Below are 19,258 nucleotides of genomic sequence, written 5' to 3'. Positions count from 1 at the left end.
AATAAATAGTGACAATTCAATTGTGACTATTAAAATTGTACCCATGCGTGAGGCTGAAACACACGCGCTCTACCAAAGAAAAATTAGTGTTATTTCAAAGAAAAGAAAACAGATGGATAGAGAAACGTTGGTCATTATTGTGTCAATCAATTACCCACGTGCATAAGAAAAATAAGTTATTATTTCTCCTCTCTCTTTCCCTTCGCTTGTGTGCGAGTGCTCAGTGTTTCCATATTTGTAATTTTCCTCCTTAAGACGTTAAATATTACACCTCAGCTTTCGGTGTGTGCGGTTTCCCCTTCATGATGATGCAAACACTTAGCACTAAATAAAGATGGTGACGATGCGTTGAAGAACGCCACACATTTTGGCAACGCAGGGACAAGTTTACATGGCAAGCAGCTGATTGCATCACCCATGCTCGCTTAGGGTTGAAGATTCGACGACAGCGCCAGAGAATTTTTCTCTTCTTGGTGGAGTAGTACCTCATATACACTAAACATCAGAAGTTGTGTGTGTTGCATGATTTCAAGGGTTCGGTGGTTGGTTGATACTCCAAGTCAATCTTTCTTTATTGGTACACAAGTGTATTCGTGTTTTTTAAAAATATTTTCTTTAGCCAAATCGCGACGATGAGGATGAATGGTGAACACCAATAGCCATCCAGAACTTCAATCTTCTGACATTTGTGTTGGTAGTATTAGAAATCCTTGTGGTGTTGCGGGAGCACCTACTGGCTGGTTTCCACGCGAAAGAACATTCTCAAAATTACTTCCCGTTGCAGAGGACTGTAGCAATGCAAAGAACATTTGCACTTCCTTTTCACACCATTGGCCGTTACATTTCAAGGTCTCCCCACTGTATCTTATTCAACCGAGCAGAACTGTTGCACTAAATCACATAATGCTCGGTACCTTTTTCTCTCCAGCAAATTATCATCTCGGCATGAGCTTCGTATTGGTTAGTCGCCCTTCCCTCTTGGGGTCGATGGTGTAGTGATAACGTCGTCGCCTTGTAATAAAAGGATGCCGGGTTCGATACCCGGTGAAGGCATATGGTGGTTTGGATCCCACTTTAAACTGTAGGTCTAATCCAGATTGGCGTATCTGTGCATAAAGGGGACTTAATAAACTCAAACTAGGAAAGTATTACAGTAAAACCTCGTAAATCCAGACCCCGATAAGCCGGACTTCGCTTAATCCGGACAGGCCCAAAAAAAAAAAAAAAAGGCAGAATGCAAGATTTTAAATGTGGCTAGAAGTCACAAGAGAACTTCCCAAAGAAAAGACAGTCAACCACTGATGAAATTCTGTTTCCCGCAGACTTTGTACTGTACTGTATAGTGTATTTAGGCCTATGCCCTTTAAATACACCATAATAAACGTGTTTTGTTGCTATAAACGGAGTTTTAATGAACTTTCTACTGTTCTTTTATGTTATTTAAGTTAATCCGGACTTTCGTTATCCCCTTCATTAGTCCGGATTAACGAGGTTTTACTGTATTTTGACAGTCGATAGCACAAATAGAGTAAAGTTGATTAGCATTCTAGCGAAATAATGATTTAGCTCGGAAAATCGTGTCTTAAATGCAGGAAACGTAACAGAATTTCACAGTCTACCATCTATTTCAGAGACTAAATTGTTCCAAAGCTTTATAAAATTCCAAAAATGAGATTTTCATGAAGAAGTTACACAATGTAATCTTCATTACTAAAAATTTCCACTAACTTTCAAAGATTTGTCTTGAATGAGATGCGTAAAAGTTATTCACCCGAAAGAATAAATATGCATTTTAGTAACTCTATATGAAAGGTATGATCAGGCCTGTAGCCAGACAGGGGCCAGAACCCCCCCCCCCCCTGACAGTTTAATCAGCCCCTTGAAATTAGGTAAATCTGTTTTGTATAATTTGCAGAGTGAAAATGTAGACAGCAGATATTATTTTGCTCACAATTTGGTGAAGGATAAATTCACAGAACATAAACAGCAACTATTACATGCGTTCATCTTGTGTATGAGCCGAAGTCTTAAGTAGCGGCAAGTATGTAGAAGATATTCTATACTTTAGAAAGTTCTTTTATAGGGAAGCTTCTTTGTCTGTACCTTCGCTACCCTTGTTGCGGACTCACGTTTAGACAGGCATCTGTGACTTTGACGTCGTCATCCACCTTCCTTCCACATACGTGTCAAAGATCTACACCTCTCAAGTTTTGGGAACGTATTGCTTTGGCCGGGGTGGATTTTACGGTAGGCACTATGATTCAATATTGTGCATTTTCTTCTTATATGATATAAATTTATGAATCATCAAAAGTAGTATGGAGTGTGTAGTAAGTAAGTGTGATGTCAGTAGCAGTCAATTAAAACCAACAAGAGATGTTTTAGAAGATATGTAAAAAAATGTAGTATTTGTATGATATTCCTAAAATGTATATTAATGATTCCCCCCACACACACACATAATTTACCTTCATTTAATACTGTTAAACTTTTGAAAAATGGACTTGGTTTACAAACCCCCTCCCCCCCTGATAACCCATGAGCCTCCCTTGGAGATAAATTCTCGCAACGGGCCTGGGTATGAAGTGTGGAAACATTAAGAACAGTTGTGTAGGTTATTCCACATCTGGTGGATCAAATAGACGTCTCAAGGACATAATAATAATTCTTATTCAATTATTATTATTTCTACTAATCACCCTACAAAGTTTCGAACAACGCTCACGCATCTCGGGGTAGTAATCGTATTTTGGAAGCGAAATTGCGGAGCAGTTCGAAACACTGATGCTAGAAAAACACTAAATATGCTGACCAAGGCAGTCTTTTATTTACGTAAAAAACACTCTACACGTAACGTTTCCACACTATATCAGGGTCTTCTTCAGATTAAGGACAAGCGTTGAATTTAACTATTCGTTATCAAGTGGAAAACGTTGTTTTTTACGTAAATAAAACACTGCCTTGGTCAGCATATTTAGTGTTTTTCTAACACGGAAGCAAGGCTTAATCGTGTTAATCGTGCTATTTTGCTACAGGGGAGACAGGCGAAGCAGTGTCTCTCCCCTTTCAGCGACGTGCATCTGTCATTCCTCCACGTCACTTCAACCACTATCTTCCTTCGACATACGAGGCTACAAAGCAAACAGAGGAGAGATTTCATTCTTTTTCTACGAAACTATTCTTAACTGCTCTTGACATTTAATATCAAACGAGGCGTTAAGTTGATCAGAATTCTGACCAACTGTTGTTTTTTCGGCTAAGCTATGCCTTAAATTTAACTATTTGGTATCAAAGGAAGCTTAGAAGTTATAGGTATGTAAATCATATGTCTACTCAGGCATTTTGGTGCCGCTACGGCACTGTGTAGCCTACTTATTTTTAATTCTTTTTTCTTCTCTTCAGAACAAAGTTGGTAACCGTTTTACGATTCCTGAATGAACTTGTTTGACGTAAAGCAACCTATAGGTATGTGCAAACAAAAACTGCATGCGTTTGCAGGACAGGATATTGTCTCTTTTTACGACTGCTTTGGCCGCGAGTTAGGTCACCCAAACGAAACTCCGGTGAGCCATGATTGATCGAGGGAAATATCCCTCCGCGAAGGAGAAATTTCGAAAATATTTAGGACAAAGAAAAATTCATTTTAAAAAATGTTGTCTTTTGTAGGCATTCATAAAATTCCCGTAATGAACTTGAAGCCATATACCAGGGTTCCATTTTTATCTTGGAAGAGGCAAGTATGTATAAATTACTACAAAACATAGTAACTACTCGTTCTAAAAATATATGAAGTATTGCGCACGCTTGTAATAGGTGTTTTGATACATTCATTTTTCTCATAGCTTTGGGGCGCACTTCTCACCATCAAATCTGGCCTAGGATTGAAATTATAACCCGAGCAAAAATACGTTTATACTAAATATTCCAATTACAATAGAAAGGGATTTTTTTTCAAATTTTATGGAACTTCTACGTTACCTACTTGCAACCACTGACCCCATTCGTCCTTAATATCAAAGTCTTGGAAGTAAGAACCTGAAGGCCCAAAGTGTCCCAGGTTACCCTGTAGCCATTTTTTTCTTTCTTAATCTGCTTGAAGGCTATTTGCACAGAAGTTGGCCATAACTTTTCGACCGTGTCAGTGCTCGTCGTAATAATACTTGCAAACCTGATATTCAAGATTATTTTATCTGGGTGCAACGGAAGCAGAAAAAAACTCAATGCGTTTATCACTGAGTAACAAACGTACGGTTTCTTGACCGAGTTCTTGCACAATGAATTGATACTATTTCTTTAGTGTCCTTGAACAATCTGCTTTCATTCTAAATGGTGGTGCAAGTTGTTCGTCAAAATTGTCTGCTGTTTGTTTTCAGTCAGTAGTTTCTTAATAACAGGGTCTTCAAAAACAAACCCGTTGTGCTAAAAAGAGAGAAGAAAAACCTCCAATTGTGACAAGTCTTCATGACATTAATTTGATATCTGTTATTTAGAGATTACTTTCTCCTTTTCACTTTCCGAAAAAGTCCATGGGAACGGCAGTAACGAGTAGTTTGATTGTACAGTGGGATCCATGAGTATTACCGTGCAAAGTGTCCATCACCATGTTCGTGCACTTTATTTGACCCAATAAGAGCTTCAAGAATTAAAACTCAAAACAAGCTGCGCTGCGACGCCAGGGGTCCCGGGTTCGAATCCCGTTCGGGCATGGTTGTTTGTAAAATGTCCATTCATCAATTTTATCACTCATCCCCATCTTCGCAAATTAGCCAAGAGGCACAAACCGCGAAGTAAAATAAAACAAATCGATCAATCAAAACAAGCTGTTGACAACTTCTGCACCAGCATACATAAAAATCCATCGCTTAAAAAACACATAAGATGTAAGAGAAAGATTAATGAAAATAGTCATGAGTAATTTGCACGGTAATACTCATGGATCCCACTGTACAACAACTATAAGTGTATTAGTTTACAAATGAAATGTGTGTGCAAAGATTTGATGTTTTGACTAGTTTTTGCCTGTATTGTGTTTTGAATGTAATGATTCAAAATATGATTGTGTAGAAGAGAGTGCACAAATAATACAGAATATTGGTTACATCTATGGACTTTGGTATACGCAAGTAGGAGCCGATGGGGCTACAACCATCTCGAAATTAAGTAAAAAAAAAATGTAAAATGGAAGCAGTAAAGAACGTCGGGAAAAACCTAGATGGTAAATGCAAAGCCCCATAAAATGAACCCCGATTACCATTTTTATTTTCGAAAACCTTTTAAGCGAACTTTAAAAATGGTCATGACTTAACATATTTCTTTTGGTAAGGGTGATGTGTTCCCTAAATATATAGAAATTCATATTGTGAAGAAACTAATTGAATTAAGGTGCTTTTTAAGGGCATATTTTGGCATATTTGGCCATTTCTATGTGATAAAGCATACTTTGATGAATTTTCGGTCATATTCAGCATATTTTCACTTTTTCAGAAATATACAGTCATTTTCCAAGTGGATTCGTTCTTACTCCGATGTTCACCCGAGATTATTTTTTTTGGACTGCACCAAAATCTTTTTCATTTTTAATTGAAAATTTACAGAAAGTATTCGTTGTGTATTTCAACTCATCAGGGCCCATAATGTGAACTAAAAATAGTATGTATATTATATGAAAATGTTTCAGCATAAGTTAGATATTGATGTTTAAAAGAGTCTAGTTATGAGGGCATATTTTTCAAATTATAGTGCATATTTTGGAAAATTTTAGGTCATAAGAGCATATTTTATTTTGCATATTTTGGTGGTTTTTAGGTCATAAATATCCTAGCCCTCGTAATTACGAAATATTTTATTGTGTATATTGCCCTCCTCCCTAGAACCCACGATACCCCACCTCCCCTGTCCTTTCCAAAAAAATCCTGCGTACTCTAGTGTTCATGGGCGTTAAGTGGTCGAATCGAAGGCAAGTAATATAAACTCGTTCATAAAGAAACTCAATTTCATTGTACTTTATAATAAAAAGTAAGCAATCAGGATAAATATTTTTGCTTCACATTGTCGAGAATTTAACAAGGAAAGAAAGGAATTTTCGTATTTTTTCGTTTGTCGTCTGTTTGTTATCTTCTCCAATCATCTCAAAAACCATAAAATGGACGTTAAAAAATAGTTATCGATATCAAACAGACGGACATGGCCGTCACAAAAGCTGGTTTCGAGCCAACACCTGTTTTTCTGAAAAACGCTGATGTCACTTTTACCTGCAGTGTTTAGACATCCATTCATTCACTGCCCCGTGATACTCCCAAGGTCTCCATATTGCATACATATAGCTCAACACAATAACACAACCTAGCAAATATAACCGCAACCTCACGTTATGAAATCTCTAAAGAAACTGAATTGGCAACATCTCTTTTACTCCACGTGGACTTGACAAGATCTGTCAGTTCCAAAAAGGGACGCTATTGGTGTGAAAGGTTTTAGGGGAGGATGTACTGGGGTCCACGCGGACGTGACGGATGGTTGTTTACTCCTGTAACAGAGTAAACTGGTCTTTCGGAACTTCCTTTGAAGTAAAGTGGCGTTCGAATCAGGACTTTAACTATAATCGGGTCTCATCGTCCTCTTATCAGGCTTTCCTTCTTTAAAGTAACTTGCCAGTAGTCCTCATGAGACTGGCAGCGACGAAATGTTTGGGTTCATACTGGTGATCGACCCTGAGCCGCTCACACAAAAGCAAGAGAGCTAACATTTTATGTAAATTTAATTACTCAAGTAGATCAACATTTTACCGTCTCCCTAAAGAAACAAGTGGGGGGACCAAGAAAAGAGAAACACAGCGTTGATGTTCCCTTAATAAGCACTGACATTCCACTAATGCCCGCAAGATGTCGTTGATCCCTTGCTTTCTGTTAAATCACTATAGCCAAGGCCAGATAGCGTACACATGCGGTCACTGTCCTGTACATAGGGGGGAAGGAGGGTGCAATCTCAGACCATGAAGCTTGCATATCTGATTGTCTTTTTTTTATGTGAGGAGACCTTTCCGTTGACAAATTATTCACTCTTTTTTTCCCTTGAGATTCTGACGTGACAAGAGGTTGTCAACCGCGAGGACGTGAAGAAAAACTAATTTTATGGGCGACGACGCCATTACTCAAAATTGAAATTCGCCGTCGTTGATTGCATCTTTTGTGGTTATTACTGTTCCGTTGTCCGGTACAAAGGAACTTACTCAGGCCATGGAGAAAATAAGCTCTTAAAGTACAAGCAGGATGGGTGAGGTGTATGCACTGGTGCATTTATATAAGTACGAGGTCAAAAAGTAGTATGTCCTCGCCGTTTGCAACAATAGCTCGGTGGTGCCTTCAGATACTTCAAATGTTAATAATCGACGGGATTTTCAGTTTTAGAAACCGCGGGGCGATCACTTAAATTTAGATACCAAGCGAGAGGTCGATCGCTATTTACTCTAATGATAATTGACCAGTTATTGTTATTTTTAGAGATCTTTAAGGGTGGTGGCTTAATTTTAGCCATCAAAGGTAATGGTATCTGTCATATACCGACTGAACATCTACGCCAGACCTAATCTGTGTCATCAGTGTGCGCCAGACCTTGTTATTATACAAGTCAACAATTCTAAGATTCCATTCCTGGTGAATACAGGTTCTATTTATACTTTAATTGACAGTAGACAATTTGAGTCTTCATTGCGAGGTTGCACTGTACACAATTTTCCTATCATCCTGAGAGCAGCAAATGATAATAATCTTGGTTTTTTAGGAAAAGTTAACGTTGAAGTTGTATTTCGAGGAATGAAGCATAGCTTAAATCTGATTGTTGTAAAGACAAAATTGAAACGTGCTATTAAGGGTTTGTCTTGGATTGACATTTTCATGCCTGAATAGCGAAACATTTTTGTTGCTGATATTCCTCAACTTGCAACTGCTGTTGAATTATCAGCAATAAAGAAACTGGTTGAGAATTTAAAGAAAGATTTTCCTATACCTTTTAATGGTGATATGTTCAAGTCGATCAAGCGCTTCGAGACAGGCGCGTAGCTAGAGGGGGGGGGGGCTGCTTTGCCCCCCCCCCCCCTGTGAAATATACAGAACACCTGATATTCTCACTAATCTTTACAAATATATACTGTATTACTCTAGCAACATAACAAAGACACTTATTGATTTTGTGATTTAAAGAGGTGTGTGGGATTCCGAATAATGTCGTACTAGAATGGGATCCCTTCCTGATTCAGACTTTGGGAAATTATTTCGTAATTTTCAGTATCTAGAACAGTTATGACATTTTGAGAAGTCTTATATTAAAGGTGCCTAATGTGTTTGGATGTTTTTCTTGGATGTGTTGCTATGAAGTTTGAACTGCTTAATTTTTTGTTTCCCAAGTATACCATTTGGTAATAGTGATTCATGCAGTAGAGAGAGGGAATGGATATTTAATTTTTGTTACTTAGCTTTGCTTTTCTGCCACTTCTAGCTAATCGCGACAATGAGTGATGACGTGAAATTGATGAAGAGGAACTCAACAACAGTGCCGCAACCACAGGGGGGCAGGGGGCATTGTCCCCCCACCTTGAACGGAAGTCCATTCTAGGGAGGGGGGGCAAACATTAAGTAAAAAACAAGACTAGCAGAATCTAAGAATAGTAGGACAATGGATACTCAAGATGGAATTAATAGTTTCTTCTTCCAGACGGCCAAGCGAACTTGCAGGGGGGGGACACAGAGGGTGAATTGCCCCCATTGATTTCAAATTTTCGTAAAATTTTCTTGCTCGCTTCGCTCGCAATGTCTGCTATTATTATAGTCCAAGTTCAGAGCCATAGCTATGGAACAAAGCGGTCTAAATTAAATAAAAATGTTTTAAAGAAAATGCCATGGCGCCCTGTGAATTTTTTTGCCCCCTATAAAGTTTTCAGTTTGAAAAATTTGGATCTAAAAATGTTCTTCCACGTATCGAACCCAATATGATTGTTTTCTGTAATGCATTCTAAATTACTAGAGAGAGAAGTAAGACCAAATATGTAGCTACTTCAGACTGTTGCTGCTAAAAAGTTTTGTCTCAAATGCACGAATAATTCTTTTGAGGAAAAGGAGACAAAATTTGTATTATTTTTACTGTTGATTTGTTATGAGGCTGATGAATTGATTATGTAATGTATTTAAAGTATTCTCATTAATATATATATTAAAGAAACTTTGAATGCATACACAATTTAGCGTTAACATGTTGCATAGTTATGTATTTTCTTATTTTACGTCATTCCAACTAACTAACTAACTCCCTAGCCTTCTTAAACCCGAAGGTTCATGGCTGCAGCAACACAGGCCTTCCATCTTTCCCTATCTTGAGCAAGTTCTATATACTCTTTTCCATCCCTACCGATTTCCCTAAGGTCCATCTCAACGTTGTCCCTCCATCTTCGTCTTGGCCTTCCTACAGGTCTCTTACCATCAGGTTTCCCAACAAGAATCCTGTAAACTCCTCTTTCCTCTCCCATTCGTGCCACATGGCCTGCCCACCTAAGTCTTCTGGATTTAATTATTCTAATAATATCTGGACATGAATACAAATTATGTAGTTCTAAATTATGTAACCTTCTCCACTCACCTGTCTCCTCATCCCTTTTAGGTCCAAAGATTTTCCTAAGGATCTTATTTTCAAATACTCTCAATTTATGTTCCTCTTTCAATGTAAGGGACCAAGTTTCACATCCATATAATACTACAGGCAAAATTACTGTTTTGTATATTTTAACTTTTAGTTTCTTAGATATTAAACGAGAAGACAAAAGTTTATGAAGAGAGAAGTAACATGCATTTCCTGAATTAAGCCTACTTTTTATTTCCTCTTTAATATAATTTTCATTTGTTAATATTACTCCTAAGTATTTGAATTTGGAAACTGGTTCAAACGAGTTGTTATCAATAATTAGATTTTGATTATTACCTAACACTTGGTTTCGGCCTGTAAGCATATATTTAGTTTTCTCTTTGTTAACTTCCATACCTATCTCTTTAGCAGTTTTGAAAAATATTTTAGCATTATTTTTAATTGTATTCACATCATCCCCCAGTAAGTCTACATCATCTGCATATGCTAACAACTGAGTCACACCATTTAATTTTAGTCCTTCTTTAGTTTCTTTTACCTTCCTTACAGCATATTCTAAGGCAAAATTAAAGAGCAATGGAGATAAAGCATCTCCTTGTTTTAACCCATCATGAATTGTAAATTTGTGAGACATATTAATACCCACACGAATTTTACTTTCTGTTTCACTGGTGCATATTTTTATCATACTAACAAGCTTCTTAGGTATTCCAAATTCTACTAATATATTATATAATTTATCTCTTTTGACCGAATCATATGCTTCTTTGAAATCAATGAATAGCTGATGGACATTTTGATTATATTCCCACTTTTTTTCAAGTGTCTGTCTGATGTGAAAAATCTGATCTGTAGTTGATCTGTTACGTTTAAATCCACATTGATAATCACCTATAATTTCATTAGCATATGGGGTTAGTCTTGTTAAAAGAATGTTAGATAATATTTTATATGTTGTTGAGAGTAGAGAAATTCCACGATAATTATTGCAGTTCATTTTATCACCTTTTTTAAACACAGGAACAATTATGGATTCTTTCCACTGTTGAGGGATTTCTTCTTTATTCCATATTAAACAAATTAATTTATGAATTTGACATATTAATGAATTTCCACCATATTTAATTAACTCAGCTGGTATTAAATCAATGCCAGGTGCTTTGTTATTTTTTAGCCTTTTAATAGCATCTTTAACTTCAGTCAAGTTATGTTCTGGAACTAAAGGTTCTGCTGTGTGGACTTCATTTACTTCTGATTTATCTCCTACATGGACATTTAAAAGGTCATTAAAGTAGTTCTTCCATCTATTTAGAATATCGCTTGGGTCAGCTAGAAAATCACCGTCTTTATCTTTTATCAAGTTTACTTTAGGTTGCCACTCCTTTCTAAATTCATTTACACCTTTATATAGAACTCTGATGTTTTTATTTTTGCTGTTTGTTTCAATTTCGTTAATTTTGCTTTTCAAGTAATCTCTTTTTTTTACTTCTAAACGTGCGGTTAACTTCTCGCTTTATTCTATTATAATTGTTTAGATTTGTATCATCAGAGTTATTTAACCACCTAAGTCTAGCCTGATTTCTTATTTCTATTAGATTATGACATTCATTATCAAACCATGGCTTAATTTTTCTCGGTTTATGGTATCCTATACTTTCTTTAGCTGCTGATTCTATTGCATTACGTATGTGCTCCCAATTCTTATTTACGTCTGTTTCATTTATATTTTCATCATCATTTAAATCCTGCAAAACATCAAATCTATTTGACAGTTTAATTTGGTAATCTTTCTTAATTCTTTCATCAGTAAACTTTCCTGTATCAAATTTTGGAACTTTTAGATTTTGTTGCTTATGATTTATCACTGAGAGTCTTTCTCTTAATTTAGCAATTACTAAATAATGGTCACTGGCACAGTCAGTACCTCTATGTGTACGAACGTCAATTATACTAGTATGCCTTCTCTTATCAATGAGAATATGATCTATCTGATTATGAGTTTTACCATCTGGAGAAGACCAGGTATATTTATGGATATCTTTATGTTTAAAAGTGGTACTTTTCACAATTAAATTCTTTGAGGTTGCAAAAGTAATCAATCTTATACCATTATCATTACTTAATTCATGAAGACTTTCTTTACCAATCGTGGGTTTAAATGTCTCTTCTTTGCCAGTCTGTGCATTACAGTCACCTAACAGAATTTTCATATCATACTGAGAAAATTTATCAAAGACCTGTTCTAACTCTGTATAAAAATCATCTTTAGTATTATCATCTTTATCTTCCGTTGGTGCATGTATGTTTATTAAAATAATTTTACACCACCTACCCTGTAAAACTGCATACGATATGCTATCATTAATAAATTCTACTGTTTTAAGAGCCGATATAATTCTATTATTTATGAAAAAGCCTGTTCCAAAATTATGATTTTCAGTACCACCATAGAAAAAAGTATAATTTTTAGTTTTACAATTCCCTTCTCCTGGCCACCTAACTTCCTGGACAGCTACTACATCTAATTTATACTTAACTATCTCATTAACTGTACACTGAAATGCCCCAGGCCGGTAAAGGCTCAGAACATTCCAGGTGCCTAATTTAATATCCTTATTCCTAATTTAGATGTTATCCTTAGTCCAGGGACCTCCCAAAGTAGTCCCCACCCGGAGATCCGAACGGGGGACTATTTTACCTCCGGAATATTTTACCTTGGGAACATCCATGGCCTTATATTGCTGTTTCTTGACATTTTTTTTTACAGTGCAGAGTTGTCAGCTCTACGCCTAATCCCCAATATGAATGGAGGAACTACTACACAAGACAAACACATTAGACAGCACAATTACTACACAAGACGAACACAAACACGTCATTCCATGTTGCATAAATAGCATGTTGTACATGAAAGTAATACATGTCATATGTACAAATAGAATTATGTTCATCATGCATTTTGTGTCCTTCAAAAATACAGTTGTGTGCTTGTTTTCCAGTATTATCTAATGTGAAACTGAACGTGTTAGAAAACATTTTCAAATCATTTGTTCCATGACAAATGCTTTAGCACAGACTTCTAACACCTTCTTGCGTGATTTTTAATAACGTCTTTGATGCTACTATTATTACTACCACTACCACCACTATATTACAATTATTATTATTTGCACGTTTGTCCAGGTTCTGCCCCCCCTCCAGACAAAAATTCGTGGTTGCGCCCACTGGCGTACGCAGGATTTTTTTTCGGAGGGGCTGGAATTTTATAGGTGGATGCTTTCAGTGGCGCAAACTTATACGGATCCGTGGGAACATAGCGCACCGAAGAATTTGTCGTGTTATTATTATTATATTTGTTATTGTTATATATTTTCGAATTAAAATCAATAAATAATATTTTTAAAATAGCGAGTATGTTGCATATTAATATCATAATACATGGAAGGGGGAATTTGAGATTTTTTAAACTTATAAGAATCTAATGTTTTTCAAAATTTAGCATCCCTGACTGCTTTCTAGTGGGCGGTATACACAATAAGATATATCGTATATTTACAACTTTCCACTCTCAAAAATGTCAACTGGGGATAATTTTATAGGACTTGAATTTACCACTCTGGTTTTTCCAGAGTATATGGTGCTTTTACTTGAAAATGTCGATTTTAGCGTACGCCAGTGGTTGCGCCTCTGCTCACAAAGAACACTCATGCCCAGGCTCGAAACTGGGACCCTTGGCTTCGTAGTGTGTTGTGTAACCATCCCACCATAGAGGTCGGCTGGTGAAAGATGTAGGACAGCTTAGTTGGTCAAATTATTATCAAACATGATGAAAATGTGATAGTGTTTCACATTTAAGTTATTATTTTGGTTAATGTGCGTAAAAATCTTGCATACTGGAAACTAGAGGGAAACATTATGAAGCACGATCGTCTATTAACATTATCGACCTGTAAATAGCAAGTAGATACAGTCCCGACTAGACTTTATATTTTTATTCTTTGGCAGCCCGGAAAGGTCATTATCGAAGTACTGTTACTTGATGTTGCTCGAACTTTTTTTTTTGTTCGTTGGAGTTTCAAGATATCATCCCTTTCCTGTTACTTATAGCTTTTGCTATATCTGCCAAGGCGATACAATACATTAAAAAATTTGCCCCCTCTGGGATTGACTTTGCCCCCCCCCCCTACTAAAAATTCCTGGCTACGGGCCTGCTTCGAGATAGACTTACCATTGAAAGACGAAGCTACACCAGTGTTCAAGAGATATGATGACGTCCCGTACTCACTAAAGGATGAATTGCAGAAGTTGGTTAGTGACGGGGTCATTGAAACGATCAAATCATCATCATGGACTACTTCTCCTCTTGTTGTTGTTCGTAAGAAAAACTGTGAATTAAGGCTGTGTGTGTCCTACAAGAACACTGTAAATCCGCAACTTAGGAAGATGAGACATCCGTTACCTAAAATAGAGGACCTCTTCAACAAGATGGTTGGTTGCAGTTGGATCGTTTCGTTTGACCTTCGAAGGGCTTACCTTCAGTCTCTACAGGTTAAGAAGGTCCTTGTCTTCAACACAGAATTCGGGTTATTCAGACAGTTAAAGCTTCCCTTCGGAGTAAATTCTGCCGCGCCTTTTCCAAGCGACGGTGGAACATATATTGATGGGCATAGACAAGGTTTCCATTTTCCAAGACGACATTTTAGTAGGAGGAATTACTCTTCAGGTAAGTTATGATAACGCAAAAAAGGTGCTGAACCTTTTCTCTGATTATGGCGTCCGCATAAACGAACATAAACCTGTGTTCTTCGTGCAAAATGTGAAGTATCTGGGTCATTCTTTTTCGCAGGATGGAATTAGTCCTCTGAAAGAAAACATTGATAAAATAATTCAGTGTAAGCCACCCACTAATGTCGCCGAATTGAAGTCATTTCTCGGTATGGTCACGTATTACGCTTCGTACCTGCTAAAACTAGCTGACTGTCTTGCCAGTTTATATATATGATTTGTTGAAGAATAGGGTGCGCTGGTCATGGACAGACGTTCATCTGAAGGAATTTCAGGATGTCAAGGATCTGCTATCTAAGGATTTAGTACGCACGGTATATGATCCTACCTGATGTCAGATGCATCTCCTACCGTTACGGGAGCAGCCATTATGCACAAGATAAACGGAATCCTCAAGACTCTCATGTGTATGGCCGCTACTTTATCCGCTGCGGAAAGGAACTACACTCAGTTTGAAAGGGAATCACTTGCATTAGTCCGTGAAGTTAAATACTTTCACAAGTACCTCATGTACGACATTTTGTTGAATTCACTGACTCGAAACCATTATCTCACCTGCTTGATCCTAGAAGTAACCTGCCTGCTCTAGCCATCAGCAGAATCAACAGATGGAAGTTAGTGTTAGAAGAATACAATTTCAAAACAGTGTACACCTCATGTGGAGTTGACTGATGCGCTGTCAAGAATTTGTGTTGCAGATGATCCAGTCCATGATAATCATGAGGATTTCGCATGTCAGTTGACAGCTGAGCCGGTTGTCCTTAATCTAATTGAATATTCGGTGTTGACGCACATTGCGCTGGAATCACAACGTGATCCTGAGCTTTCCAAAGTCTTCGAATATGTTCAAGTAAGATGGCCGCAATTCATTGGAAGAACAAAAGGGCATCCTCTTAGAAAGATATTTGACAGGCGATATGATGTCCACGTACAGAAGGGATGTATTTTCATGGGCGAAAGATTGGTCGTACCTGAATCATGTATCCATAGTGTCCTTTCTGTGTTGCACAAATTCCACCAGGGAACATGCAAAATGAAAGAAATAGCTCATTCATCGTTCTTCTGGAACACAATGAACGAAGATATTGAAAGGCTTACGTCTTTTACCTATGTTACTGACAATGGTCAACCATTTGCATCTTCAGAGTTCAACACTTATTGCTCAAACAGGAATATTAAGCTTCTTCACTCAGTTCCGTACACCCTCCAATCAAATGGTCTATCTGAAAGGAATGTTGGGGTGTTGAAGAACATGCTCGAAAATAACTTTTCGAATCGTTCGTGTATCACTTTGCGAGACACGGACAAGTTCATTCTTGAACTTTTGAGTAGATTGAGAAATACTCCAGTGCAAAAGTATACTCCGGCAGAACGCTTACTTAAGTTTTGGCCAAGAACGGTTATTTCTACTTCTGACGTAACAGATGATTCCAAAAACCAATCTATTGGTCCTGTTCGATTAATGCCGGGGGAAAAAGTACTAGTGCAAGAAGAAATTAGCATTGTTCCAAATACACTATCGGCGAAATTGTAAAATTGATGTGCCGGAAAATGGCAAAAGTAATTGTCGATAATGACGTGGTTGTTATTCATCTTTCGAAGGTCAAGAGATATCCCGCTAAGGTTAGGAAAGACACCGTTGTCCAAAATCCAAGTCTCTCGCTCGGCAACAACCCGGTCCTAGTAAGAGAGGACTATCTCCCTGTACCTGCTGCTGAAGATCAAATAGGGCCTCCGAACGCGACAAACAATCATCAGCCGATTAGAAGATCCCAGAGGCCAAGACGACCGCCTGACCGCTAAGGGCAAACTCTATGAAACAGGAGTCTCTTCTGCCAAAGGGGGTAGAGTGTCGTATACCGACTGAACATCTACGCCAGACCTAATCTGTGTCATCAGCAGTGGCGTAGCATGGACATTTCGGGTGGGAACGCCAAGTCCGAAGGAAGGGTCGGCCATTTCTTGCTTAATAATGTACTTATAGGTATTGTTTATTTGCCTGAAGCCAGCTGGGCTTTCAATAAAACATCATCCATGCATGTTTTAGCTAGAAAATTAGATGACTCACTATGCCACAAATGTTTTGAACTCTGGTGTTTTATACCTTTTTATATACCTTTCCGCATGACGCAAGTCATTAAAAACCTACCTGAATCACAAGCGCCTCTGCACAACAGTAGACGTCATTGTTGTGGAGGATCCAACTACTTATTGATTTGGTTTATTTTACTTCGCTTTTCTACCATTTTTCGTTAATCGCGAATATGAATATGAGTGATGATATTGAAGAAGGAACACTCACAAAGAACACCCGTACTCACGCCGGGATTGGAATCAGGGGCTTCTGTCGTCTTGGCGCGCTGTTAAAAACACTCCGACACGGAGGTGGGTGGATGATCCAACTATCGTACACTCTACTGACTAGTAATTAGTAATTCCGACCACTGTTTATTACGTCTTGAGAATGTTGATAAACATTTTAAAATAATTTTGTCCAGAGACCATTCGATGTTAAGAGTTTTCAAATGAATATCCATTGACACAATATATTAAGCAGTTAGACAATAACGAAATAATAATAATAATAATAATAATAATAAAAAATAATAGTTTTGCGGTTAAGTGGTAGAGCAGCCACAGGCTGAATTTCTATCACGAGGACTTCACCAACTTATTTGACAAAAACTGTGTTGATCTTTTAGTTTTTAATGCACATCACTGTTCGTGCGATAAATATTACAATGCAGTGCCAGTAGCCATTAAAAAGTGGTATATTTGAGTTTGGTAAAGTTACGTCAGTCAATATTGCGTATTGTAGCATCACATAGCACGAGTGGCATGAGCGCGAAGAACCGGGTAGGAATTCTAGCGCTGTCGTCCGCTTCAGAAGGCAGGAAGGGTCACATGAACCAATCACCGTAGCCCTCTGCTCCTTACGCTGGCGTACGAGAGAGCATTTACGCGCGTGCTGTAGAGAGATCCAAGCTTTCCCTCTAGAAAGGCAGCAAGGAATATAGAGTCCTTTACGCCAAACCTGCTCGGCGTCCGGCCAGGAAAGGCAAAATAAAAAAAAAATTAAAAAAATGCTAGAACGAGTGTTGTTAGTGGAGCGTTGCAAGCGGATCGCGAAAAATAGCTATTTTAATGCCATGAAGGTCAAACATATATGAAATTAGTCAAGTTTTACTTTATATGTACAACATTTACGCATTTTTGAAATTTTAAACCTGGGAACGCCGGGCGTACGGGCGTACTATAATGCTACGCCACTGGTCATCAGTGTGCGCCTGACCTTGTTATTATATATTGTTTAATGTTAGTCTAATTTATCTAGTTTCCATCACGTATGTCGTAAATTCTATACCGTCCTTTGTGACAAAGAAAGGACGTCAAGTGTCTATTCCATGATTTATACAAATTGTGTCAATCTGTTCGTGAATTATACACTTTTTCTTGTGTCTAAATTCTAGTCATATTCTTTACTCCATACTCCAGAATATCGAAGAATCCAAACTTAACAGTATCCCCTTGCATATTGCAGCATACCATGGAGGCTTATGGAATGATGTGGAGGTAGGGCTCACACAATCACAACATCGGTCATTTGTGGAGATGCCTCCGGGTAACCATTTATTAGATGCTGGGTGAACTCCAGTGCCACTTCTTCCAGATACATTGCTGGAACACTCCCAACTGAAATCACTCATCCCGGGAATCGAATCTGGTTCTCCCGTTTGGCAGTCAGACGTCAAGGTAAGGTCGCTATTTACTTTTTATGCTAACGATAAATGTTAAATGGTAGATTTAAATCCATTTTTCCATTTCGGTTATTTTACGGCGCTTTTTTTTACTAGTGAGTAGTGGTATTGATGCTATTATAAACCCGAGAAAGTATGAACCCCCCTCAAGCAGGTTTACCTACACTTAAAACAAGCTCAACATGAGCATATGAGCTTTTTGCTCAAGTGTGGAACCCTGCCTAATCCAAGATTTTTGTAAAAATGCCCTCGGGAATTTCCTGGGAAAGTATGACCCCCCTCGGATTGATGATACTATACTTATAAAAGGCACTTCTGTGAGATTGTTGTCCATAAACTTGTTAAAAATATGCTCTTCTTGATATTGTATGATATAGGCAAGTTATTCAAGAAAAATAGGCAAGTTATTCAAGATCTAGAGAATGGCAAGAGATTTTTGAAAAATTATAGAGATCAAAAAGTTGCATCTTGAAATGCCCATGAGAAATCACCAAGCCCCATGTCTCTAGCATTCATGGTTCCAGAGATAGTCAAAATTATTGTTAATATTGCATTTTTCAGAAAATTCTATTTATAGAACAGACATAAATCAGAGATTTACAGCTTAAATATTGCATATATCAGGAAAATTATAGAGACATAAAATGTAGAGAATCATGCCTAGAATATGCCTACAAAATTTCAAGTCTCCAGTACTGATAGTTTTTGAAAAAATCTCAAATTCAAAAAATTATCGATTTTTTAACAAAACTTCTAAACAGCCTCTAGATTTCAAATATGCAACCCCCATGCTCCTATCTTGAAAAATAGGCAAGTTATTCAAGATCTAGAGAATGGCAAGATATTTTGAAAAATTTATAGAGATCAAAAAGTTGCATCTCGCCATGCCCATGAGAAATCACCAAGCCCCATGTCTCTAGCATTCATGGTTCCAGAGATAATCAAAATCCAAAAAATTATCGATTTTTTCAAAATTTGAGTATGTTGCTCTGGGGAACATGCAGAGTCACCCCCATAAATATAATTGTCCTAGGATCAAAACTAGTGAAAATTGCAAAAATAAAATAATCGATTTTTTCAAAATT

The 19,258-nt window shown here is 37.5% G+C and overlaps 1 protein-coding gene and 1 long non-coding RNA gene across 3 annotated transcripts in view; one reads left to right on the top strand and one right to left on the bottom strand.

The window, feature by feature from the left end:
* The window catches only part of LOC145993868 (uncharacterized), a 202,108-nt gene that overhangs the window by 28,484 nt on the left and 154,366 nt on the right, over nt 1-19,258 (bottom strand). The gene's annotated exons all lie outside the window — the stretch shown is intronic.
* The window catches only part of LOC145993869 (uncharacterized), a 99,290-nt gene continuing 98,075 nt past the window's right edge, over nt 18,044-19,258 (top strand). Inside the window, exon 1 of the long non-coding RNA XR_014442301.1 lies at nt 18,044-18,168. This is a non-coding gene — a long non-coding RNA (uncharacterized LOC145993869). The remainder of the gene's footprint in view (nt 18,169-19,258) is intronic.

Source organism: Lepisma saccharinum, chromosome 10, assembly GCF_977018435.1.
Source record: "Lepisma saccharinum chromosome 10, izLepSacc3.1, whole genome shotgun sequence".
NCBI lineage: Eukaryota > Metazoa > Arthropoda > Insecta > Zygentoma > Lepismatidae > Lepisma > Lepisma saccharinum.
The sequence above is the reverse complement of the archived record's forward strand: the minus strand, read 5'-3'. Positions and strand labels throughout refer to the sequence as shown.